Raw genomic sequence first — 19,567 nt, 5'->3', positions numbered from 1 at the left:
TATTTAACTACAGTTTATCAATTCCGGTGCAATATTATTGTTCATAACCCAGTAACTCGTTAAAAATACAAATTTATTTATATATATACCTCAAAAAACCAAATAACTGGCCATTATCTTTTTAGGTTTTATATTCGTGTGAAAAATCACCCTTATCGGCACATTTCATTGATGTTTTTAAATTGTTTTTACAAACATTTATGTCCAGATTCATGATCTTTATAATATTCATCATTACTGTTTCATTTAGCAAGCCACTAGTAAATTTCAGTTTCCATTTTCACCATGAAATTTACAGAAAAAGACCAACGAACAAACTATATATGGGTCAAAATAACTAAGACACCTTTGTACGTGGATACTATTTATGGGTCATATATGACCATAAACATTTTTATTACGGCAACTATTTTTTCAAATTTATATTTTTATTTATCAAAAGCACACAAAAATTTACTTATGAATTATCAAGTCCTACTGAACTTCATACAATGCAGTTTGTCAGCAGGTGCTTATAGTAAAGTTCTAATCTATATACATAATCTTATCTCTTGTCTTCTATAACATATAAAAACTCTTACATAAAAAATATTTTTTTTTAAAAAAACACAGTCGCAATACATCCACACCGTTTGACCCATCAACCTAAACTGGGAATATCAAAAATATGAGACCGATATCTTAAAGTTTGACATGGTTTGTAAAAATGATTTATATATTTTTTTTGTCATTTTGACTCATTAATGGTTAAAAACGTATTTGACCAACGAAGCGATACGCACCGGACACGGGCTAGACTTCGGCTTGGTAGGGGAGGTAAAGGGGTTGGTGAAAGTAGTGCTATCTCCATTTTAGAATTGTGATAATATTTTTCTTCCGTTAAAAATGAGTTTATGAATAAAAATGATCAGGATATTTTTTAAGGTTTACCATGAGGAATGTTCCTCTGACATTTTGCGGTCTGGCCTTTAAACACCGTGCATGGAAATAATGTTCGTGATATAATATTTACGGTTACAATTTACAATACACCAAACTATGCGGCAAAAAGTTTTTTCAACAATAAATCTTTTGTAAGCAATTCGTTTCCGAAAAAAATGCGAATCCGAGGAAATTTACAATACGTGTACAAAAACTTGTATGTTTTCGTTAAAATACAAAAGTGGACCAAATATATTACTTATCTAGCGCTAAACGCTGGTTAAATGTTATGTTATGGTATTTTATTCCAAATTGTTGAAATTGGAATAAAACACCAAAAAATTTGCTCTAATGTGAAACATTATTTTTGAAACTTTTCAATACCTGCGTTCAAAAAACAATTAATTTCGTTTTTAGTATACTAAATGTCAAGACCAATTTTTTTAATTAATTTTCGGTATTCAGGCGGGAAAAAAAATACTGCGTAGTTCTGAATGTAAAACAAAACAAAAATCCAGGACAAACGTTTTTATTCAATGGCTATTCGCTGATAAGAACCTAAAAAAGATCATCAAGAGAAAATAAGTCTGCCTCGTGGTATAGTGATTTGCGTATTTGTTGACCATTTTTGAGGCTCTGGGTTCGTTTACAGCAAGTTTGACATAACATTATTTTAAAATTGGTGATTTCCAGCACTGTGCCTAAAAGCGTTGGGCTGGCCGTCTTTCCTACGAGTATGTGTATAAAATGATAAAGATAAGCCTCATTTTAAGTAACAATGCAGTGTCCAATGCACCACTGTATGCGGATAAAGAAACTATGAATAACGATAGTGTCCACAAAGAGACTCCATTCATCTCTATCAGCTGCCAGCTCCTGTTCGTCCTCCCAAGTCAGATTCGCGTCCTTTAGTTGTGACATTAGCTGCCGACCAACAGTCAGCAGCGGACGTCCAGGACGTCAAGAGCCTGATGCCTTGTAAAGTAGGCAAACGTGGCTAAGGCTATCAGGAGGCATCCGCAGTATATGACCAATATCGAACAATATTACTTTGGACATTGACATTTTTCACGACTCTGAGGGAGTTTTTCGTTACAAAATTCTCTTACTTTTTAAACATATTACTCTCTGGACATTATGTATACTTTTGTGTTATTTTTATTTATATACCCAATCTTACCTTTAAATTTTAATTATTTTTAAATGAATGAATTAAGATATTCCATTTTGTGATGTACATATAAATGAATAAATATATTTTTTTTTTAAAATGCAAAATCACATCTGCTTGATGACAGTTGTAACTGGGGTTTGCGGTGTCCGTTCTCTTATTACTTCATTCCTTACCAAATCATTTTTTTTAAATACGTTAACTTAATTTCACTTTCCGCTAACTTTGGTTTATAAGGCTCTGCATTTGAGAACTAAATGCAGCGTATTTTAAGCATATGTTACATAAAAGTAAGGTGCTCAGTCTTACGTTTTATAAAAATATTCCAGTAAAAGTAACTATTACAACTACGATATTTTTAAACAATATTCATCATATGACTTTACAGGAAACGACCCCAGAACCTAATGAATTGAAGGCAAACGTCATAATATCTCCACTCGAATTCCTTATTTAGGAAATTTACCTGAGAGCAGCCATCGAGACAAAAACACTCGTCCAGGGTTCTGGTTCAGTCTTACGCACAGAAATGTTTTTTTTATCATTTAATAATTACATTTTTTTTATGAAACTTGTAGTTAAATTGCTACATATTAATTATGAAATTATTTTCTTAAGATTTAAGTCGTGTTTAATATTATACTTTTGATTAAGAGTCACAAAATTATGCTCGTTACCCCAAAATCAATCAAACGTTTAAAATTCTTAACTCAACTAAGTAAAAATAATTATTTTGGTTTGCGTATTTTGTAGAGTTTAATTGAAACGAGGAGATCACCTGCAATTATTTTTGCCCGACAGTTTTTATTTCATTACCGGATTTCAGTTCGTTTTTCTTTACCGTGTTGAAAGAATATACATTCCCTGAATGAACGCCCAGAAGGATATTAAAACAATATTTTTCTGAATAAATTATCATTTCTTGGATTCATTTATTTATTCATTCTGGAAATCTTACAGTCTGTGACAAAAAAATACAAGGTACAAAATTCAAAATAAAAGACTTATTTCAGATTTCACAATTTCGGAACACAGATGGAGAAATAAATAATAAATGTATAAAAAAGAGAAAATACATGGTATAGTTCCGATTACCGCCGAATTTTTCATAAATACTTCTAAGAACTAAATATTTTTTTAATTGTAATTTTTTGTTTGATTTATTAAAAATATGACATATATAGTTCATATTATACTCCCAGGAGTCATTAAAAAAAACTAATTTGGGACCATACATAAAAAGAAAAAAATTTTGTACATTGGTAAAAAATGTTAAGTAATAATAAATGATCATTATCAATAAAAATAGATAATACATATATAAATAATTATTTTCGTATTTGTATTGTGTCAACAAAAAAATATTTTCCTAATGATGAAGTATACATTTTGGGTCTGTTCTCGTAAGTAGCTCAATTGTTTTGAAAATGATAATTTAAACCATATTGATTTGCCATATATATATATTTTTTTAATTATTTTTATGTTTTTGATGTGGTAATATACTCATGTGTCTGTGTCAACTAATTGCTAGTCCCATCTCAACACAGGACTTTTAGTCCCATGGAGTTGGGACTAATGTTTTAAATAATATACAATAAACTTATGTATATAAATAAATAAATTTCTAGTAAAATACAGAAATAACAATATGTTTAAATTATATTTATAAATACCTTAACACGTGTTCTTCCTTGTAAGGTATAGAAAGAGAAAATGTAATTAAACTTTTCATAAAACAACTTCGTTTTTAATCACTGATTTTAATTTTTATTTTTATTTTAATTTTATTTATTTTTTTATTTTTTACCGATCGGTTTCTAGTAAATCATACTATTATAAAGAAGTAAATTTTGAAAAGCAAAGTTGATTAATTTTAATTATAATGAATAACCAGTAAGTTGGCTCTTAAAACATTTTTTTTTAAAGACATCTGTATCATTAATGTAAACAATTGAAATCAATCGGGGATTTCTACAATAAATGTTTATATTTTAATTTGTATTAACTAATATTGTCAACTACTTAAACTTCAGTGTATTGGCACGTTTGCCATTCCTTTTAACATCCACTAATATCTCTAAAGTTCTATCAAACTACAATCACTGGCCTAAATCAAACGGAAGTTTATATTGGAAGAGACATTAGCAAACGTATTTGTATAAACTATTTTGGTATATGTATCGTCTATTGTATGTGGCACTGGGCTTAAAGCGCATATTATGACAGTGACATATTACCAGCTGCAGTTACGTCATCAATCATAAACAATTCAAAGCAGATAAATCATAATCATTCGACATAATGTGTTTATAATAATATATATGTAAATCATCAAAACTGATGAACGAGCAGATTTACACAGCTAAGGACCAAGCGGTGAAACATGAACAGAAACAATATCTCCTTTTGAAACAAGTGGTAAAAATTGTTTGAATTAACAATTAATTAAATTTGGTAACACATAACTTATGAAATATATAAATCGATGCAACACTTCAACAGAAAGCGAAAAACATAAATTGAACTTAAAATTCTTCAAATTATGAGAATTTACAACAGCGCCTGGTAAGAGATCACAATAAATTGCTAGATATATTATTTTTATCTGTACATTGATTATACGCTTAAGAGAACAAGCTCAAATCGACTTACGAATTAAGTCAAATTTTACGTATCTGGTATATTAAAATCGCAATTAGTGTGAAAACATAAATTATGTATTATAAGTATTTATTTTATTTTTATTTATTGAAAAAAAATATGGACAAAATAAGTATAAAATAAGAAATGTTTTGTGTATACATAATTAATATTCCATTATCCATAAGGACAATTAGTAAGTTCTCACAATATAAAATTGTAATAGAGAAATGGATAATGGAGGTGGGTTGCGCACGGATCGATGAGTGGATCAAGCCAAATAGGTAAAATGTGTGTACTGTGTATGAAATTTGTTCTTTTGGTCTGTATACATTGGTTATGTTTTTTATGATTATTTTGGTTTTTTGTTGTTTATTTTGTTAATGATAATTAGGTTAATTGGATTAATTAGGTTTTTTAAAAATTATTATGTTAACTTTGTTAAATTGCTAATCTTAGGCATGTTTCACAGTTTGTAAAATGTTTCCCTCGGCACGGGACACCCCAATGAGAGAACATCATTTTGTATAAAAAAAATAATACAAACAATGTAAGAGTATAAATAAATAAATAAATATATACGTTTTTACCTCTCTTATAGAGCGTAAACTCGTGTTTAGAGAGGAAGTTTGGATTAAACTGACTTTTCAATGATACTAACCAACTGATGTTAAACATTTGCAAAACAGTTATCCGTAAAATATAGGTATTTAGTATAGTTTTATTTATTTATTAATAATACACGGCAAGCAGTGCGTTTTACCTTACAAAAAAAATATTTAACACATTATAAACACTTCAATAAAAGAACATGCTTAGATATACATAGATGACCATTTTTTTAAAATAAAGTTTCAAAATTGTATGCACATTAAATTTTTAATTTGAAAAATAAAAGGTTTATTTTAAAGACGTACAAAATATAAGTAAATTATATACAAAGAACAATAAAAAAAACGTCATAAAAAAAAAAAAAAAATATTTACAATTGAAATAGTTAAAAAATAAAGTATACACGTGAATATAGTACACAATAGTACACATACAAAAGTAAACATAGAAAGCGCTTAAATCTTACAAATTAATGTAAATTACCGTTCACCATCTTTGAAATTATTAAATAGAGTTGATTTGCATAAACTGTATTTTATGTTAAAAATATAAGCAACGTCAGTTATTGCCGAGTACATGAAATTGATTCAGAATATTATTAAATGAGTGTACTGTTTGCGAATCGTTGCTACAAAACTACCCCCGGGGGTACTTGACGAGTCCTTCGTCCAGGTAGAACTATCGGCATATAACCTTTCCAATACTCATTAGGTGACCTTGGTGTAAAAACATATATTTATAAGAATTTATTTTTAACTTTTTTTAATTGAAACTTTAATTTCAACATAGGCACCAGAATAATAAAGAGTCAATGTAATAGTTATCGGATTTCAAGTCTGAGAGATGTGTTTAATATAAAAATGTAGACGAAATTAGCAGAGATTCAGAGCAAGGGAACATTTAATCAAAATATTTTATTACAAGCATATCATAAAAATTATCACACCATCTACTGTAGCTGCCGAATCTAAAGCATTTGTTTAAGATAAGTGTTGGAAAGTTTAAGTGGCGGGCACTCTACCTTGAAGTTAATGGGTGCAAATAGTTTCGGGCAACCCCATGTAAAGTAAACAATCTTAAATAAATTCATTGTATCTATAATTGTTCTTATCTCAGTTAGTTTGAACAAATTTAAAGAACTCAAAAGGAAGTCAAAGCTAATAAATTCATATCTGATTCCGAGTTTAAAGTTGACGTATCTTAAAGAAATATTTTGAATTCTTTCAAAAGTACATTGGTGTAAACTATAATACGGAGTCCATATTATAGTGGAGTTGTTTTCCAACTGGCTCCTAACCAGAGCTGTGTACATGAATTCCCAAGTACACATATTTTTTTTTAAATCCTTCGCCTCTCGCAAAATAAAGCCTAGCATTTCTAAGAATTTATTGCGTATGCAGTTTAAGTGACTGACTAATGACAACTTTTGATCAAATATGACACCTAAATCTCGCGCTTTAGAAACAGAAACTAATTTATTGTTTGTAATAAGATAATAAAATAAGATTGAATGATTTAATATGTTTTGACGTTTTTTTTTTTGTTGAACAACGTGATTGAGTTCAAGTTGATTAATCAAAACTGGATTATTTTGAACAGAAAAGTTTTATTTAAATCACACGATTCTGAAACATAACTCCATCTATCACCAGTTGTAAAAAAACTTGCAAAAGTGTATATTTACACCTGATGAAGGAAAATGAAATCGTATGTGTGATCTCAGAATTTTTTTTTTTTTAAATCTGCCATTAGTTATTTTATTTTATTTTTTTTATTTATTTTTTATTTAATATAATCATACAATGCATATACATTATACTCCCAGGAGTTATTAGAACTCATTCCGGGACTGAGGAAAATATAACAATTTTATAAAGTACATGATATAAAGAGTTACAAGAGACATCGCATTTCTGGCTAATCTTAAACCAGTTCATACAAATAGAAATTTGAAGATCAACCAGATCAGATTAATTTCAATAGAGATATGCCAGTTTAAAGTGTAACAATTATACAATTAAAAATATACATCCTAACTACAAACAAACATCTTACCTTAAAAGAAAAATCTAACAATTATAAAAAAAGTACATCATTTAAAGATCAACCAGAAATGGACCAGTTTAATGTATAACAATTATAACAAAATACATAATATGATAGACTAATAAATTTATACTACAATATACAATTATAAAATATACAATATACATCCTAACCAAAAAGTACATAGTATGAAGAACAAACAAGAAAAATACTATTTTATCCTACAAATATGCAATTATAAAATAAAAAAAACATACATCCTAGCTAAAAAGCATTAAACATCAGATATAGAGAAACCTTAAATAAAACAAACCATTAAAAAGCAAGCAATCAAAAAGAAGGAAAACAAACACAATTTCTTATAAATAGAAACAGTAAAACATCAAATTAATATCCAGTCAAAAATAACCTTTATATTTGTTTTCTATAAAAAGGATTTTTGAATTGAATTTTTGAATATTTTAACTGCACCAATGAATTAAAAAGTCAGCAAACCATAGTGTGTTTTTGTAATGAAAATTTTAAGCTCCCTTAAAAAGGATAACGAAAGTTACATTTACCTTTGACATGCGTGTTATATATTTTCTTTAAAAAATCTTGTGTTTGATAAACACAGCACCTACATGTACACCATAAAACTAGTAACTTTGTAAAGAAAACGCTTGCTTGTTGATGATTTCATATGTACGATGAAAAGTTATTTTGATAATAAAGTACACAGTATTGTGAATGTCATGTAAATTTTCAGTACCGCAAATTTGAATAGAGATGTGTAAAGTTTTGTGCGTACACAATTTATTACTAGACACATGATTCAGAAACCACTGCCAGCAAAAACCGATATCTTTAAATCGGCCCAATAAATAAATAGGCAATGATATATTTTTATGGTTCTTTCCGCCCTTGGCCAGATGAGATTTCCCCTCTTCAACAATAAATTTTACTTTGGTTGCTCAATAGAAATGTCGAATTAAAAAAAATAAGTTGTGGAATTTTTATTTTTAAAAAAAGGCGCTTCGATTAAACCCGGAACGTATTATTTATGTTTAATGTTGATAATCATTAAATACTAAACATTAAGTTTGTCTTCAATTGTGTATTTTTTTAATATACATTTTTCGTTTGAACCACATTAGAATAATTACATTTAAATCTTGCCAGTTTCTTGGTATTAGGTCATTATATTTAATTTTCATATTATATTGTATGTATTATATCAAACAACTAACATTAAGATAAACTGAAAAGAATATATAATGGAGTCTCACCCTCTTGGGGTACAGGTAGAAAGTCGCGATCCCACGGTCCTTGCTGCAATAGTATGTCCTCAGTCCTCTGACTCTTTTTTATAAAATTGAGCTTTTTTTTATGTTTAGCCACTGAAAACCAAAAAGGGGACCAACCTACGTGAATTCAAAGCGGTATATATGGCTAGACATTTATTCTAGGGAGACACATATACGCACATGGAAAGCCAGGCGAATATTTACAGTGCCAGATTTTTAGTAGCTAACATATAGGGACATCGGGTATAAATACAGTTGACCAATTGAAAAAACAGCGCAAACGGGCCCGGTGCCTGTCTGTGTTGGGCATGAGCATTCTAGATCCTGCGCGCGCCAACTTGGCGTTACGCATGCGCGGGAAGCGCGCGCAAGTCGATTTGGCTAGAATTTAGCGATGGTATCAAACATTTGCAACCAGGGGTGAAAATCATTTTTACAAAGGGCTGGAGAGACAATTTATTTCTGGACAAAACATTTTAAAGGGACTGAGTAAAGCAAGTGACATAATTAATTATGAATAAGTCAAATTGACTTTGTGTAAAAAAAAAAATTTTCGAACCGTTCACCCAGAAACAGCGGAGAGTATCAAGCCCTTTAAAATTTTTTTTAACGTAATTTTCAGAAAGAAATACCAAGGTGAAAGTCGTATGCAACATATTTATTAAAATCGATGGAGAGAAATTTGAATAAAAATAAAACTCAACGGAAACTATACGAATTTCAAGATAGATTACAAAGAAATAAGTTTCTCACTTAAACTTCAATGTCAAATATTAGAATTTAAATATTTATATACATTTGTATCAAAGTCTCCACAAATATTTGAAAAGAAGTTAACCTAATTAATAATTAAAATACACAGCGCAAACAATACAGTTTTAAAATTTAATATTTGTAGTTTAAATCAATTAAATATTTAAATAAATGGATGCTCTTAATAGGTACAGTGAACGGCCAAATTACGCTGTTTGACGTCATTTTGGAAACTAAAAAAAAGGCTGAGGCAGTCGTGCAATATTATCATCGTATGAATCTTGTCTTATAAGAAAATATATTGGCATGGCGAGTCGCTCAGTTAGGAGCCAATTTCACTACTTTACTACAAATATATTTACTGCCTTGTTTTAAGAAAAAAATAGACATTCTAACGAGTCGCTAATTCAATATTTGAACAACAAAACCACTTGAAATTATTATTTGTTATAACATGCAAATAAGCCGTTATTTGCATTTTAAAGTTTAAAAAACAAATCTTATTAAATCAAATCTAGTTATATAAATTTTGCAACATATTTTTTTTTACGGATATCTTAAACTGACTCTTTAAACTTCCTTTGAAAACTGACTCTTTAAACTGCCTTCGACACGCTAAACCATGAAACACTTGTTAAATCTCTCGAAATTGCAGGAATAAGGGGTAGATATAGTAAAATTACCGGAAAATTACCGGAAAAATCGTTGCATGAAAGTAAAAGTTGGAGAAAATTATAGTCATGAACGAGTTGTGTCTATGGGAACAGCTCAAGGATCAGTCTTCGGACCGATTCATTACTTAATATATTGTAATTCAATGGAAAACCATTTAAAATTTTCGAATTGCTTCCAATTCGCAGACGATACTGCCCTTGTAATAAGCCATTCAAATATAAAAACTGCCCAAAAAATGCTTCAAGAAGACTATGACTATGACTTAGTAATAAATTCTAAAAAAACTAATATTGTTCAAGTATCCTCACCAAATATTACTAAATGTGAATTTGAAATAGAAATACAAGCTCATATAAATTTTTGCTTTCATTCAAATTTAAATATAGAATCAGATTAATGTAATTGTCCTATTAAAGATGTTGTAAATAATCATAAATATTTAGGATTAATTATTGATTCTAAATTTAGCTAGGGTGTTCATATTGATGGAATCTGCGACAGATTAAGGTACTGGCTTAAGGTGATTTATGAAATTAAAAGCATACTACCTTTCAAAACGGAAAGATACATATATACTTCGCTCATTGAATCCATTATATTTTACGGAGTGCGTGTCTGGGGTCTCACCTTCCAGTCTCATCTGGGTAAAATTTATGATATTCAGGTGAGACTGTTGAGGGGGATTGTACCGGATAGCATAATCCGTGAGGCGAAACATATGGGCGAAAGTGTATATTTTAAATTCTGTAATGTCCTGCCGGTGAAACAACTTTGTGACTACAAATTGATTGTAGATCACTTTGTTGATCCGGAATATAAAAAAAGAGTTTCCCACACTCACAACACTAGATTAAAAATTAAGGTCTCCTTGTCTGTTCCCCGAATTACAAATAACTTCGGAGAGCGAACATTAAATTGCGTTGTTCCAAGATTGTTCAATGATCTCCCACAAACCATCATTAACATGAAAAATATTCAAATAAAAAAAAAAGAACTGAAGAAATATCTTCTAGATACTTTATAGTGCATATTTTTAAATAAATCTGTAAAATACAAATAAAATAAATGTAATATAAACCTGTCATAAAAATAAAAATAAAATTGTTTCTCACCGAATAGTCTTTAGACTAAGTGGGGTAACAAATTCTTTTATGTATTTTTTAATTTTAAAATAAACGCTGCTCTGCAGCACTGAAACTGAAAATATAATAATCGAACTTAGTTATCACGAGAAAGATGAAACTTACTAAATTTACTCGTTATACTTGAGATAGGTTTTTTAAACCTAATCACCATTGCGTAATGTCACCAAGTAAACAAACAAATATACGTACAATTGAATCGTATAATTTTCAAATAAAACTATTCAGGAAAATTATAATAAGTGCTTACAAACATACGACTTTTTAAATTTCAAATTCAGATAGATAAACATTCTCATTTTTCCACAATTTTGGCACTGGATAAGGGATGGAGAAAACTTTTTAAACACTTAACATTTTTCCCGCCATGTTAATAAATCCAACCTTTTCACGAATTGAGAGATACTGCCCTTGTTAGTAGACATGTTTGTAATTCAAGGGTTAGTTTTTAACTGATCTGACATCGTTATCATCATCATCATTCCATGTCCGCTCCCTAGTTGGAGAATATGGTAGGATCCTCCTGGCATCTCTGTCGGCTGCCAGCTCCTGTGTATCCTCCCAAGTCAGGTTCGCGTCCCGTAGTTCTGACATGAACTGCCAACTATCTGACATCAACCACTCAAAATGTTTATTATGCGCTGACCATAGAACATTAAACAAACTTTAAAAAGTTGTAAAAAAAACCTGAAACTAGGATGCCATGTAATGCCGAGCCGATAGTTACTTACTAAGTTCACAAATCTTAAATTTTTTACAAGCAATTTCAACCAAGAATGTGATATTTTTTTCAATTTTGTCAGCGAAAACTACCAATTAGGTACTTAGCACTTACGAGTACATAGTGTCATAAACGTAATCCAATCCCGAAGCCCAGCGGAATCGGTTTTAAGTTGCCTGTTATGGTTTTATTACTTAGGTTCTTATTTCAAAAACTACGTGTTTAAACAATTAAAGAGTTTTTTTTTATCAAAACTCTCGGTAATATTTTTGTTCGGTATTTTCGAAAAGTAGCTCGTTATAAATTTGAATATGGAGAAAACTATAAACAAAAATGTCAACGAGTGTTTCCTCATTACATCCGAGATCTTGCTTTTTCTGGGAGCTTTATAACCAAGTTCGACTATATACAAACAAACATTCTGTATAAAATTTATACATCATTCGTTAGACATTATATCATATTGAATAATACATGAATTATCTAATTGTTTTCACATTTCAGAACACAGAGATAACAGATGTCATGACCCAAAAATATTGGCTATTGAAATATTTATTTTTGATATACGATTCAATAAATAAATTGACAATTATCGCCCAATCGTCATATTTATGTCAGCAGAGCAAACAATAAATTTATTAAATGCAATCATGAATTGTTTTCAGCGAGTTGCTATTTCACTAACATGAATATGAATTAAATTCAATATTTTTAATGAAATTGGTTTCAACCCTGATATTTATTACGAAATTAAAGATAAATCAAAATGAATTTTGGTTCTATATCAGATGCAAAATGAGCAAAAAACACCTAATCGGATGCACTTTTTTTTTTCTTAGAAGTTTCCAAATTATATTTTGGGTGCTTATTTTAAATCAGTGTCATTTCATGTTAATTGATTAAATAAAAATAATAATTTACAACATTTTTTTTTATTTGAACCATAGCAGGTCAGAAGACCCATTATAGTGATAAATTACACCACAGAACACCCAGGCTTGAGAAAATTTATATTTATTTATGTGTTCTCATCAGGAATCGAATTCTGAGCCATCTGTGCCTTAGTCGAGCATTTTAACCGCTATACCATGGAATTACTTTTATGAGTTTTTTTTTTTTAATTACTACTACAATAAAGCAAATAACTGAGTCACTTTTACTTTCACTGAAATCATTAGTAGTTAAATTCGGAATATCGTGTAGAATATCGAAGGAATATTAGTGTTCAAATATAGACAAAGTTGTGAATGTTACACAGTGAGTAAAGTGGCCACTTAAACTAGGCAATGACAGATCATAAGCCTTGTGGTTGCCTAGACTTTCGTATTCCCGTCTTTCAAAGGTTCTTCATCTCTGTTGTAATATGTTAATATTAACAGCTCCTTAGGGGGTTGAATACAGTTCTCGTTTAGAAGTTGTAAAATTTTTGAACAAACTCAAAACATTGTTCTTCTTTTTCTTCTGCAGCCTTATTCTCTCCATTGCTAGATAAAGGCCTCTTCCAAACGTCTTCATTCCTTCCCCGCTTCATCACCCGCTTTCATCATTCACGTTTTACCGGTAATAGAGGCAATGTCGTCGACCCATCTTTTCTGTGGCCTTCCAACACTTCTTTTGTTTGCCCACGGTCTCCACTTTATTATTCTGGGTGTCCACCTGCCATCATTTTGCCTCACCAAGTGTCCTGCCCACTGCCATTTCAATTTCACAGCACGATCCATGATATCCACGACCCCGGTTCGGCGCTTTATTTCTTAATTTCTTATTTTGTCTCTTAGACATACACCGAGCATCTGTCTTTCCATGAATCGAAGCGTGCATTTTAATTTCTGGCTACTTTTTTGTGTTATAGACATGGTTTCTAGTCCATATGTTGTCACCGGCAATATGCACGATTCATATACTTGTCTTTTCAAGCATATAGGGACTTGTTTATTTTCAAAAATATATTTAAGTGTGCCGAAAGCAGCCCAACTTAGCCCTATACTTCTTGGTAACTCCGCTATCTGGTTATCTTTACCAAGTTTGACTTTGTGTCCTAGATAAATATATTCATTAACCACTTCGATTTTATTATCGTTAATGAAAATGTCTCGTCCTGCTAAACTCATAATCTTTGTTTTATGAATGTTCATTTCCAAACCAACCCTTTTTGAAGCCTCGTGTAGTTCTTTAATCATTTCGCTTAGTTCATCCATGTCTTTACTTATGACCACTATATCATCTGCGAATCTGAGGTGACTCAAGTACATGCCATCGATCTTTACACCCTTATTTTCCCAAATTAGGGTTTTAAATACATCCTCTAAGGCTAGCGTAAAGAGCTTTGGCGATATTGTGTCCCCTTATCTGACACTTTTCTCTGTTCTGATTTTATCAGTTTTTGTGTCCTCATTAATTCTTACATCCATAGTGGCGTTTTTATAAATGAATTTTATTAATCCAATGTATCTAGAATCAACTAAGGCATTTTGGAGTGCTTCAATAACAGCCCATTGTTCAACTGAGTCAAACGCTTTACGATAGTCGATAAAAGCTAAATGTAGTGTTATGTTGTATTCTGTTGACTTTTCTATGAGTAGTCGAATTGATTGGATGTGATCTCTAGTTCCAAAGCCTTTGCGAAAGCCTGCTTGTTCTACAGGTTGATAAGAATCAAGTTTTTGTGTTAATCGGTTGGTTAGAATTTTTGTTAACAATTTATAAAGGTGTGACAGTCGACTGATTGGTCTATAATTTTCGAGATTGTCACTGTCGCCTTTTAAAAACAATAAATTAGATTTTTGCATTTTGCCAATTGTTATGTATTTTTTCCTCTTCTAAACATTTATCAAGTAATATTTTTATGGCTTTTGTTAGTTTTCTACCACCTAATTTTAACATTTTGCTAGTATTTCTGTCTTCACCTGGGGCTTTACTATTTTTCATATACTTCAGGGCATATTCAATTTCGTTATGCTCAATTTCCGGCAATTCTTCAGATCCTACATTCATTATACACACCTTTTCTTGCACGCTATGGTTTGTATTTGATGTAAAGAGTTCCGTGTAGAATGTTTCTATCACTTTTGAGATTAAATCCTTGTCTTTGACTAATTTTCCATCTTTGTCTTTGATTTTTGTTATATTTGGTTTACCGCGTGATTCAATTCCCTTTAACACCTTCATGTTTTTATTGTTTTCTATTGTTTGCAAGATGAGGTTTGTATTATATGTACTGATATCTTTTCTTATTTCTTTTTTAATTTCTTTGTTTAGTATTCTATACTAATCCGAGTCTCTATCAAGTGTTTTCAAGTGTTTAAAACATTATTAACAATACGTGTTAAAAACATTATTAACAAAAAGTATTTTATCTAACTAAAGTCAACAAGTCACTTCAAAGCTATGATACTCATTTTGTTGCATTTTTTTATCACTAAGCCAACAATATGCAGTTTGGACTTTCTTCAATACAGAATGACTAATAAAAATTCAAATAATCAATGAATATCAGACTTCTCTCTCTTTGACTAAAAGTCCATACTTTCCTTTTGAAAAATACCTTTTTATTACCTTTTAAGCTTATTAATATTTAAAATGAATAACGTCCTTAAGCAAAAAAAAACATTACAATTCTGTCACTTTAGAGTAAGGTTAGTACTATTTTTACCTTTCGATTTACTATTTTAAATTTTTAATGGCAGTGTTTCGCCTTTGTCAAACCTCCATTAAAGGGTGGATATTTAATAAAATTTATAGTTCCCTTTTATAAAAGTCGTATTAAAAGAAACTGCTTTATTCCTTTAATGTCGTATTATTCACCCTGAGATGATTTTGTATTATCTTTTATTTTCGAATATCGGTGTTCTTTTTGCTACCTGTTCCACTCTCCTGTTTCGAAAAAATATATTTTATGTAGCGAATTATCTCACGTAAAAAAATATTTCATATCATGTTATTTTTGCCGCTTCAGTTGTCGTGAAAGAAAGTTGACATATAAGGTCATAGCTTTTTTCAGAATAACACTGTTTTTCAAATTAAAATTAATTTAGAAAATAAATATTTATCTTTAGTTATCGTGCTGCGTATATAGTTGAACAAAAATATAGATAAAATTTATTACTATGGCAACTTTTAAATGTAGATACGTACAATATTTTGAATACATTAAAATATATAAAAACAAATACTGGATAAAATGAACCCTCTAGGGAATTTATTAAGATTGGTTTTTCAAAGAACAACATTTTTTAGAAAAGGACAAAAAGGCACTAACATAGCTAATGCTCTGTATTTAGCTGTTTAGTGGGCACGTTACATACTGTATAATATTAACCATTAATTTTACAAAAATACTAAAGTTTCATTCAAATATACGGGTGAGAATAAAATGGAAGGTAGTAGATGCTTACTCAACTACTTTACTACCCTACTACCCTAAAAACTGCCGGCGTGATAACTGTTTTCATATGGGGTGGGATTTTTCTTGAGTTGTCGATTAAAAATTGTTTCACAAGTGAATACAAATGAAAATGCAAATAAATATAACAAAATAATATTAATAATGAGAAAAAAAAGATTTGGTAGTTACAAGCGCTTTTAATTACGGAAGTACATCCTAAGCTAAACTGTAATTATAAAACTCCTAAAGGCCATTTTACTAGACGTGATATGACGATGGACAAATTATGTACCGGACTGAAGAGGTTACTTTGAGCTGATCTTTAATCACTTGACTAATAAGGATGATTTGCGACTCGCGGAACCTGTCCATTATTCCATCGTCACGGAACGTCAGCAACGGGAAGAAAAGGAACGTCCTCAGACACGACGCACTCTGACACGTAAACGTTCCGGCGGACATCAAGGAAGTTACAGGTGAAATCGCATCCAGGAGTTGAACTGCACAGAACCCGCAGACATCAACCGAGGGTCATAGCAAAACACGTTTTGCTGCAGTGGATCACCAGGGAACTCGGAAGAGTTCGTAGTTTGAGTCAACAATTGTCGGAAACTGGATGAATTGCGGAACACCTGTATCTAAGTTGTTGACGCATTGTTATTTAGCGTGAAACGATTATTACTCATTAACCCACTAAACTTTGGACAATGCGTGCGTATATACACATCACGAGACTCATAGAAATATCTGATAAAACACCGTTATTACTTAAAAATATAAATTTCTCCATTGAGTCTATGGTGTTTGAAGTTGCCAATTTTGTTGGACAAACTTGGACGTTCACACGATATTACTCACGTGAACAGAACCAAGAAGTGTGTCGGCGCTGACTTCTAAAGAATATTATAAAGTCAGGCTATAATATATATTCGTTACTAAGTGAAAAAGACAAAGTCATTGTTTTTAGCAATTCGAAGGGAGAAACATGAGAAAAATACGCTGAAAAAATACGTTAATCGTAAGCACGTCTAAGCAACGACAAGCAACTGGCGAACGTAATATGAGAGGTTTGTTTGTGCACACATTTTAATGTGTAACGGAAAGTTATAGAAGAAACACTTGTAGATACTATTTTCAATGGATTTTAGCCATACTAAGGTGGTTCACATAATAAGTTACTTTAAAAACACAGAGAGATTCAAAATAATAAAAATCGGTTACAAATAATTTAGTTACATTATACATTTATGTTTAAACAGACGCATTATTGTCAATTATCGATTTTCAACGTTGTTAAATCAACGGGTAGAAAAATATAAGGCATTATTTGTGTATTTTTTATAATTATTTTATTTCTTTATTTAGAAGAAAAATAACTTGCATTTTTTGTGTTTACTAAATACTTTGTATTTGGATCCATTTTTATCTAGTCGAAAATAACAGTGAAGCTCGTCAAATTATGATACAACTTGGTTAGATCTTTTAATCTCCAATTTAGAGTCGGCGCTACTATCGCGAGATAACAACCCGACAATTTGTTAAATTAGTTACCATTGTCCGAAAAATTCATTTTTAATTAAAAATAATTTACAGTATCAACTTTAATTTCCTTAAAACTTCAAACGAGAAATGCAAATAAATGTATTTAATTGATATTGAGATTTTTTAACGCTGTTTTCAGATACGTATTAAATTTCGAAAATGACTAAACATTATTTATTAATTGTCAATTACTAACCCTCGTAATTAATATTTTTGTCGCAGTCAGATTTCATTTAAGCTTATTTACATATTGGCTAGCTTAATTACAAAACGGCTACGTATTGTTAAAGGGCCAATCGACAATTAGCCGTGTATTACGTATTGAATTTTGGCTGAATAACAATATTAAATTGTATATTTTCTCATTCATTCCGGCTGACCAATATATCTTCTATAATGTTTATTTTGTAAAAGAAGCTAAGATGAGCATGGTTTTGAATGAAAAACAGACATCCTTTCATAGGAAAAAAAATGATTTGATGAATAACGCCATTATCTTATTAAAAAGAAAATATCCAAAGACCCAGCGATGCGTGTAATACCTACGTTACAATAATTTCTTGTGTTATGTGAAGTTAGGTAAGGTTAGTTGTAATGTATATACTCTAAGGTTGTAGTCGTATTTCCCGTTAATTTTAATAAAAGAATTTATTATAAAATAAACGTGTTTCCTTTATTCAAAATAATCCACATTTATTATATTTTTAACCCTTACGCTTCCTCTAAAATATTTTGAATCTTAGCTTAATTTTGACACCTAATAAATATGTTATGGCTGCCACATTTCAATAAAACTGTTTTGACGAATTATAAATAACTATAAATTAATACATGTTTGAGTGCTATTATGCACTCCGTCAGCGGATTGAAAAAAAAAACCTTTTGGTTTTGGCAGTTTGGCAGAGTGCACTACATTCCAAATTCTCCAATTTCTTACTTTACTCAAAACACAGTTTTGAAATTACAACAAAACAAATTACTAGTTCAATTTGTTAGCGTCCACGTCGCGAACCCTGGACAATGGGATCACATTCATAACTGTGTAATAACAGCACATAACGAGAGGATGAAAGGCGAGTTTCTGGCGCCTCCAAACCAAAATAATTATCACGTCGGCGTCGGGGGTACCCGACAAGGCACTGGAAAAAGAAGATAACAAATAACATCAAACATATGAACGTCAAATGAAATACGGAAGCATAGTTATTTACAGGTCTTACAACCGGTCATCGGCTGGTTTAAGTGACCACTTTACACATTGTGTAACAATCACCATTCTGTATATGTTCGAGCATGTATATTCCTTTAACTCTTCCATCTGTTGATTTTATTAAAGTAAACGAGCTGATACTTTTATGGTTTTGAAGAGATTTATCTGATTGTGTTATTTCATGTACTAAGACGCCTGAAAACAATTTTATAATTTTTATTCTTCTTCTTGGACCAATTGATTAAGTTGAGTTTCTCTTAATGTTTGTATACAAAAGACTGGATTTCACCACTTAAGAAGCAATTAATATTAATTAATAATAACAAAGATCAAACACATTTTTTATAGATTTTTCTTTTACTTATGGCACCCTTAGAATTATACTATGATTTTTAATTCAAGAACTAAATTAACGATCAAAATCTTCGAAATATAAAAAAAAAGTATACTTACATATC

The 19,567-nt window shown here is 30.4% G+C and overlaps 1 protein-coding gene across 1 annotated transcript in view; it reads left to right on the top strand.

Moving 5' to 3' along the window:
* The window catches only part of LOC148281008 (metabotropic glutamate receptor 2-like), a 508,075-nt gene that overhangs the window by 382,706 nt on the left and 105,802 nt on the right, over positions 1-19,567 (top strand).

This window comes from Micrasema longulum, unplaced genomic scaffold, assembly GCF_059751315.1.
Source record: "Micrasema longulum isolate JH-2025_06_02 unplaced genomic scaffold, ASM5975131v1 h1tg000505l, whole genome shotgun sequence".
NCBI classification, from domain to species: Eukaryota; Metazoa; Arthropoda; class Insecta; order Trichoptera; family Brachycentridae; genus Micrasema; species Micrasema longulum.
The sequence above is the reverse complement of the archived record's forward strand: the minus strand, read 5'-3'. Positions and strand labels throughout refer to the sequence as shown.